Here is a 9,558-nt window from a genome sequence, read left to right as displayed (position 1 = left end):
ATGGCTTTGAAACTTACCATACTTGTTCACCATCATAACCTCCATCTACAGACAGGAGTACATAACTCTGTCAAGGTTTTTGACAGAATTATGGCCCTTTTTTGACTTAGAAAGTGTATTGAGCTTGGTTAAGTTTTTTGTACCACCTCACTTTATTTCAAAACCATTGGAGGTATTGCTTTGAAACTGACCATACTTGTTTACCATCACGACCTTCATCAACAGACAAGAGGACATAACTCTGTCAAGGTTTTTGACAGAATTATGCCCCTTTTTGACTTAGAAAATACATTGAATATGGGTAAAATCCACTTATTGCCTTAACCCTTTGAGATATTGCTTTGAAACTTTTAATGCTATTTCACATCATTACCCCATCTGTACGCAAGAGAAGGTAACTCTGTCAGGGATTTGTTTTAAAAATTAAGGCCTTTTATCGACTTAGAATCTTGGTTAACTTTTTTGTACCAGTCAACTTTTTGACTGAACTGGTTGAGATATTAAATTGAAAGTTGGAATACTTGTTTACCATCATGGTCCCAAAACATGGGCAGGAGAAGGTAATTCTGTTAAGGATTTTATTTGAATTATGGCCCTTTTTGACTTAGAAACTCAGTTAAAATTTTCATTCTTGTCCACTTGTTGACTTAACCATTTGAGATATTACTTTGGAAGTTGGAGTTCTTATGTGCCATCATGAGACCTATCTGTAAACAAGAGAAGATAACTCTGTGAAAATGTTTCTTGATTTGTACTTAGAAATTCCTAGTTAAAGTCTTGTGTGCCCTTAACTGTCAAAGTTTTGTTTTATAGGCAAGCACTAAAAAAGTCGAGCGCGCTGTCCTTCTGACAGCTCTTGTTATAAAAATATAATGAATTTTCTCCTCTGATGATATACTACGTTTTGCATATTTCATATTTGTTTTTATACTAATTCTTATATTCATCATTCTATCAATAGTGTTATGAAATTATATAAAATTAATGAACATGACCACATATCATATTTCTCTACCAATGCTTCTGTTCCACTCTATGGCTCTTGTGCTAGTTACCGTAAAAAGTTTAAGGTAACATATCCAAATTGTATTTAATTTAAAACCGTGTAAAGAGATATGGTTGGCAGACCTTTGCTATACAATATCGTACCATCTCTTATTCATATGCATTGTCTTATGCTTTTGTTGTTCTTTTTGAATCCAAAATATACATAAGATTCCCTGATTTTCAAAAGCTATCCCTGTTATTGTAACATAATGGAATTTTAACGTTGTATGCATTTAGAAAAGAGTTTTGAAAGTTACTACTATATTCAGAAATTAATGTTTAATGTACGCTTATTCTTTTAAAGAAAATCTACATCATTTATCGCTTATTTTCTAAAGTTAAGTGAATTTTGTAAAAGAATTTACCAATAAAATTTCAACAGAATATTTGTCAATTAACACTGTTTTCAAAACAACAAGAGCTTGTATCTAACATTGTATCCGTCACAAACAGATGTTGCTTTAGTATAGAGATGAGAATGGCAGATTGTGCGTGAATCAAATGTCATAAACGAGGTCAATGTGTCTGGCAGCTGTATCGGAAATGTTCACGCATCTCTGCTGCTTTCTTTGTTAAAGGGAAAAAACATAGCACAGCAATTATTCTTTGTCAATCTTTGCCAGTATATTTGCATATTACATCTCTGCGTAGTATATTCAGATGTCATCTGCAGATCCTCAAATGAATAATTTAAGTGAGACATCAACCATAACCACTAAAATTGTTGCGAAACATTAATGTGTAACACCCCCATTACGAAAGCATTCATTTGCATGGATTGATTATAAAGAGCAACATGATATATGGGAAAATATATGCCCTGCCAAAACGAAGAACATTGATGTTAAATATAATTAGTAAGAAAAATAATTTGTTACTTGATTTGATGACTAAATAATGAATTTTAAACATTACACACAAAGTATGTCAGTTTTAACTGTAAAGCTAAATAAATGTATTTTTCCCGAGAAATTATGCACAATTGACTGCTTTCATAAAAACACTTGGTGAGAAATGAATAAGAACATGTATTAAAATCAAATTACAAGCCAATATTACCAAATGAACAGGTCAAGGTTTAAGCCCAAATAAACAAGAGCACCGCTAGGCGGAGCATTATATGCCCGAAAGGTTTTTTTTTAGTCAGGATGAAGGATTTGTAAGACATGGGAATTATATAAATTATTACCTCCTTCAAATAGCAATCCTCTTATGAAGTTTGAAAATTGTGGGCCAAATGGAACTTAAGTTATGCTCTGGAAACTGTTTTCAGTTTTAAGGTAAAAGTGACCTTGAACTTTGACCTTTTGACCCCAAAATCAATAGGGGTGTCTAACCAATATAGACAATCATCCTTTGAAGTTTGAACACTGTGGGTTAAATGGAACTTAAGTAATGCTCCTGGAAACTGTTTTCAGTTTTAAGGTAATAGTGACCTTGACCTTTGACTTTGTGACACCAAAATAAATAGGGGTCTTCTACCCAATATGGACAATCATCCTATGAATTTTGAACACTGTGGGCCAAATGTAACTTAAGTTATGCTCCGGAAACTGTTTTCAGTTTTAAGGCAATAGTGACCTAGACCTTTGACCATGTGACCCCAAAATCAATAGGGGTCTTCTACCCAATATGGACAATCATCCTATGAAGTTTGAATATTGTGGGTCAAATGGAACTTAAGTTATGCTCCGGAAACCAAATTGCAAACGGACGGACAGACGGACGGACGCCAGGGGGTATAACATAATATGCCCGAAATTCTTTCGGTCATATAAAAAGAACCTGGATAATGTAGATCTTTAAACTGTCCATGTTAGAGTTATGGGACTTGGAAAGTGACCTCCTATGATGCTTTCAAATTGATGTCTGAAATTTCAAGCCATTCCCTTCAGTAATTTTAGAGATAGCAACCTGCACGCATAAACTTAACTAAAGTGGACGCCTACGCATACGCCTGAGTGAGTACAATATCTCTCTGTATTCTTCAAATAGTCGAACTGAAAAGCAGATAATAGGGTTACAGTAAAGACTGTCTTAGCGACCCCTGAATATAGCGACGTTCTGTCTTGAGTGACCATAGTTAGGTGCGCCGAACAGTATTTACTATATAAATGGTCTGTATGTAGCGACTCCCTGTCTAGTCCGTACAACGACCATGATTTAGTCACCCGTTACGGTATTTGAGCCGTGAACAGCGACTTTTGCAAGAGGAGCAAGGCTTGAACTAGGTGACGACTTCGGCGAAGAAGTCGCCTTCGGCCTAAAACAAACTTCAAAGGGATTTTGAAGTCGCCCGATTTTAATAATTTTCCGTCATACTTATTTACGCCGCTAGGTCTGTTAATAATTTGTTTACCTCTCAATTACAACCAATTACCGTTAATCCGCTAATTAAGAACGCGTGTCAACATCAATAAAGTTCAATACACGCCGCAAGGCAAGAGTTCACTATGTTTATCTTCCTCATTACGTATTTATGCGATTGGCGAATCAGTACGCGCGTTGTATCTACGGCAGTTTGCATTGACCAATCGGTGACACGCTAATACACTGCGGCTGTTTGTTGACAATTACACAAAATGGCGACAGATTCAATCAATTTTTGCCGATAGAATGATTAAAGACACCCGCATATACATATTTGCTGCGGTGTTTTGGCGAGTAAAGATAAACAATGCCAAACGTCTTAAAGGTGTGGTTATGTTTGAAACCTCGATTGCTATTTTTTTTCGGAGCACTTATCTGTAGAAAGTATGTGAAGATTTGTATCTAATGTTTTATTACAACATTGAACTCCGTAAAGTAAACAGGCTGATTATACAAAATTAAATGTCTCTACACTAATATCTCATTAGTAAAATTGAAATTAAACATTTTTTACAAACAGATTTATCAATATAAATTACATTTTAATGAATATGTAACTTTTAAATACTAATGTTATGGTGTAGTTTATAATCTAAACCAATTATACATGCAATTTTAATACTCTCTTGTATTTTATAAATGATATTTGATGTTTAATATCAATTAAAATATAATTAAACCCTTAGTATGGTACTATCCTGCTTTTCAACAAAATATTGGTATGATATGTTCATATATCCGAAATATGAAGAGACTGTCCACAGTGACTCCCTGTCTATAATGACCTTTTTTCTTTTCTCCCATCGAAGGTCGCTGTAAACAGTCTTTACTGTATATGTCTTTTACCCTCAATAACCTATTTTTATTTTTATATTTGCAAAAAAATATGAATGCCTAAAGCAGAATACTGCTAAAACATGACATGAATTTATTTTAAAGCATTATGTAAGGATTTGTACATACAGTCGGAGACAATGGAATAATATTGTCATGTCGTTTTATTACGCCAATAGACGGAAAGATCGCTAGATAGGAAATAAATGTGCAAAATAATTTGTAATGAAAGGAAGGCACGATTTCAACAACTATTATTATCACGGCAAGATAGTCGCTATTACACTTACTTACATAAAAGTACACCAATAAATAACGAACATACACCACGTTATATCACAAATAAACTAAGTAAGAAAATAAAAACAGAGTAACACTAAAAATACACCAAGTGACATTGTACCATTAATATAGACCAAGAAAATGACAAATACACCAGGTAACAATACCAATACACCAAGTAACATTGAACAATACACTAAATAACATTAAAAACGAAGTAATAATTTTAAAAGGCTCATTGTAATCAATTTCCTTTACAATGGGGTCATCGTATAACATCAAAAAGCTCTATGCACCTAAACAAGCTTGAAATTAAACTGTAAAATGTCTGTACTTGTGATCTGCTGTAAATGAAACTTCATTTTTAAACTATCAAAATACGTTATAGTCGTTGAAGTAGAAAATTCAACGATTATGTACTTATCTTCTAAATGTTGGCTTTATGGCCGTTCTGTTCTCAAAATTGTTATTTTTACAGTTTTATAGCCAGGTTCGTATTTATTTACTTATAAAACCTTAGAATCTGTCGATGCACTTTCTACTATATTTATTTCTTGCTGAAGACGTGACATTGATTATGCATTTTCTATAAAAGAGATTTCCTGACAAAATGCATTAAAACATAAGAGGATCCTGATACTTCTCTTTCATTCAATAACGATGTGATATTATTCGATGTCATGTTTCAGGAGCATTCAATTTACAGACAAGGAAGGTCAGGTTGGCTTTGTTAATAGAAAATAAGATATAGATCACTGAGCGCATCACGAGGTCAGTTACGTGCACCACATTCTTATTTACTTCAAATAGTCATCATAATAACTCGATTACCAAATCAAAAAAGTTAAGTGATTGTTTCATACAAAAAAGAGAGGAAAAAACAGCATAACCTTATTATCTTACTCGAACGATACAAAACAGTTCTGGTCTTTAATAAGACACATTCCTGTCGAATAACTTTAATTTGTTTTGCATGTGCATAAAGGGACTCCACTAAGTGTTTTTTTACATGCACCGACTCGAAAATGTTCCAAGATTTGTGTGATTTGTCTGAATCATTAGCTTGCGTGCACAATTTCTTAAATCTTTCTCTTAGAATAATCTTTTTTATTGTGCGTTTCAACGTTGTTGTTTTTAAGTTGAGTTAAGAATTGCATTTAATATTGTTTGCAATTTAATTCTGAGAATATTCGTTTTATCCTTAAGTTTGCAGAATGTTCCATCCAAGTGCTTCACTTATTATTTGTAAAATTTGTTTTTAGGCTTTTTGACCTCATTGGACCACTTTTAAATAGCATATTATTATAATGTATAATTGCATTTCAGATTTTGTTTTAAATAAACGTTTCAAAAGACGCAAGATCAATAGCATGTCCTTTTTAGCAACAAGGTGCTGCAAAATATAATGTCTTAATTGACACGAGCAGCTGGTTATATATTCTCTTCTGCGTAATGGTTTAGACTTAGAATAAAAATATATGATTGTATCTGGTTCTGAGATTTCAATAGAACTCTTTTTTGTCTATCTACCAAGTTCAGATAAACTGAGTGTCAGCTATTTCTTCCAATTTGTCTTCTCGTGTTTGATTTATTGTATGGATTAGGAATTTTTGTTGTAGGGACTGTTTGGGTCACGAATATTTAATTAAAATTGTTCATTAAGTTTCACAGTTTGATGTTAAAACCTTGAATTATTCCAGTGTGCGCTTTTTATTAGACGCTGCATTTAGTAGATACAGCAATAGGGAAAATTTGAGTATTTTTGTTTTGTTTTTAAATTAACAAAATCACACTGTTTTCAAATTTTCTAATAAAAATGTTTTCTGATTTACAACATGTCACAGAGCTTTAAGGGATTAGAATAAACGTTTTACTGAAGTGAAAGTGCCATTTTTTTAATATCATATTCTTTTTATCATTCTATAATTTTATCTTCATAATAAATAACGTGCCAATGAGTCAGTCTATAATCGATCGTTCTAAAACTTAACCGTCGAGAGAGGTAACGACTGATGCAGTGTCACTCATTTCATTTGCTCCGTCTCTGTTGAAGTTCGGCTCCCCCTCAAATTGTCGCCAAATTTAATAATTATGATACTCCGTATGCTAGCATTTAGTCTTCGTTGACGGGGTGGAAGGGAACCAGGACATCTTTGATCAATATCACTTGTCGAATCATTAAATTACAAGTAAAAAGCCTAAACCACGCCCACTATCATAGAGGGGGTCTCCCTCAACCGTTAAGAAAGTACGCAAAAAATTGCGCACCGGTTACGCTACGGGGCCAGTAAGGGGAGATTAATACAGAACAGTTCGTCCTCAAACTCATTCGAACATTATGCAATTTGGACCAATATTTAAATGGACATTTTCTCGGCACATATTGTCTTGAATTTATATTAAGTATACCAACCATTTCAATTACTTTTTATCCAATTTATTTTGCCAGATATTTCAATCTTTGTCGCAACAGACAAACATTTCAGAATTTCAGACATGGCATTACTTTGTGAATTTATGTATCAGGTTCTAATTTTTCACAAAAACATGCAACTAAATTTTTTAACAACGAGCACATACCAAGAAGATTGAGAAAGAATTGATTTGTGCTTCGGATATTCAACTGTAATAGAGAACGATTTTTAATGATGATTGACTGTTCACATCATTATCATTTGGCGGCGTCTTTGGTGTGCAGCATCAACATTTAACTTGACATGTATATATTTAAAGATATATTGATAATTTTATCACACGGAAGCTCGCAATATATTTACACGGAATGAGTTTTGCTTTTCATGATTAAAATACTTTAAGTTCTATGACTGAATCCTTGAATAACGCTTCAAATGTTAAAAAATCTTTATTTTTGCATTTTAAGATTTTGCACTATTTCTTATGAACATTACACATGCATACCTTACGATTGATTCCTGACATTACATACTTAACTTTTAATTTCTAACAGTAAAATTAAATAGAAAAACTATAATTATAAAAACGATGTGGCATTATTTTATGAAGATGTTCATAAGTTAGTGCTAATTCATGACATTGTTTTTTTTTTGTAGTGGGAAAATACACTTACATTACAATTTATTTCATGTCAATAACAAACTGATGAACATGCGATCACTAAAGCCTTTGTACAAGGTAAATGGAAAGCTGCAAGCAATCTAAAATATAATTTGAGTTCCAAATAATCAAAAGTTCATTTAATGCAAACAACATCATGCAATTAAGCAATATAACATAAACACAATTCTTGCTTCACGTTTCTTTTTGCCACTAATAGTGTTATCAGATTTTAGAAAAGCATGCACCAGTTTTCTTTTGTTGATTTTATAGTTCACCTGTGATAAAAGACTGCTTATCTAATTTTAATCAGGGAATTATTGATAGGAGGGTGAATGCAAATTGTAATGTTTGCAGATGCACTAGAACGCATTTTAAGCCCAAGCAAGTATTTTTCAAGGTTTTAAGTTCAAGGCTTCTGAAGATGTAAATGCACGGGAAAAGGTGCATAAACGCTTTTCTGCATAAAGAGGAGTGGTATGCATCTGATTCAGTAATCTCTTATAGAAATCGGTTCCGTGCGAGCGGATGTCGTTTGACAATTATCTTTAGATAGTAACATTAACTTGGCCGTCTTAACTTTCACCTTTTTTTACATGAGTCACGGATATAAAAACGTACAACCTTGGCAGTTGTTTGGATGATGCATGCATTCTGGTCCGTTAATGTTCACCTGCATGCTCAATATTAATGCAATAATTTATGTCATGAATATTAAATTAGAATGCTACATTAGAACCGTTATTTTATCAACTAGTTGAGTTCTTGACTGCACTAGTGTACAAATGCTGAATTTTGCTTAAACCGGAATTTACGTGTGCTTTAATGACATTAAATGAAACCGAGTCTGGAACATTTCAATTGTACTGTGTTTTGCGACCTATGAGTTTTTTTTTACTTTCCTATTTTGCTACCCAGAGTTACGAGTACTATATATTATTGTCATCAAATTACTTTAACAAGATATGAGAAGCTCGATAATCTCATATTTCTCCTACTTTATTTATATTTAAATCCCATATAGGTTAATCTAATATACCAAATGTGATGGACTGACAGTTCAAAGTTGAAAAATGTAAACAAATTTTTGATGTTTATCATTTACATATGAATTATTTTGTATATGTTTACGTTTATAAATATACGTGTATATATCTAATACATGACGATCGTATAACTAAATAATATAACTCCTTTCATGTGTGCATTCATGTTTTAAATAAAATATTTGATCGTTAAACTGCATCAAAAGTGCATGGTAAAAAAGATTATCAAAGAATCTCAGGTGGACACTTTTATTTAAAAAATCTACTTAACCTATGTTCGGAATACGTTTAGGCCAATGGTTTTGACTGAACACGTCTTATTTTGATAAAGATCACTGACTTGATTGAATACAAATGAATATTTAGATTGAATTTATGTCCAGCTGATATTGCAAATTTGTCCTCAATTATTTTAACGGAGTGAAAAAGATAAGTATTTTTCTATCAAAAAATTTGGTATTATAGTTCTTAACAATTCTAAATAATTCTAAATAATTCCGTAACATCTTTGTCGAACTCGAAAGAAATGTATAATACAACATGTAGAGGAGAACATTCTAGTACACCTTGTGAAGTGTGAAATACCTTTGATATATTCTAGACGTAAAATCTTGCAACGCGATAATCAAATATTTATACATTGTATAAGTTTGTTTTTCTCACTACACAAGCTTGTTTTTTACAACATTATGTTAAAACTTGATCATAAAAGAAAAAGGTGGTTAATATCTATAAATATAAGTGTAACCAACAAAAAGCTGATAAATATCATTTTGTTAACTATCAGCATATGATATTACATTGTAAAAGTTTTTTTTTGTCAGTTGAATGTTTGCTTATCTTAAAGGAACATAGTCGCTCGTTGTATTCATTAATGCATGTTTCCTTCTTCTTTAATGTAAAC

This window comes from Ruditapes philippinarum, unplaced genomic scaffold (genome assembly GCF_026571515.1).
Source record: "Ruditapes philippinarum isolate M1 unplaced genomic scaffold, ASM2657151v2 ctg10656_1_1_1_1, whole genome shotgun sequence".
Taxonomy (NCBI): Eukaryota; Metazoa; Mollusca; class Bivalvia; order Venerida; family Veneridae; genus Ruditapes; species Ruditapes philippinarum.
This window is presented reverse-complemented; position numbering follows the sequence as displayed.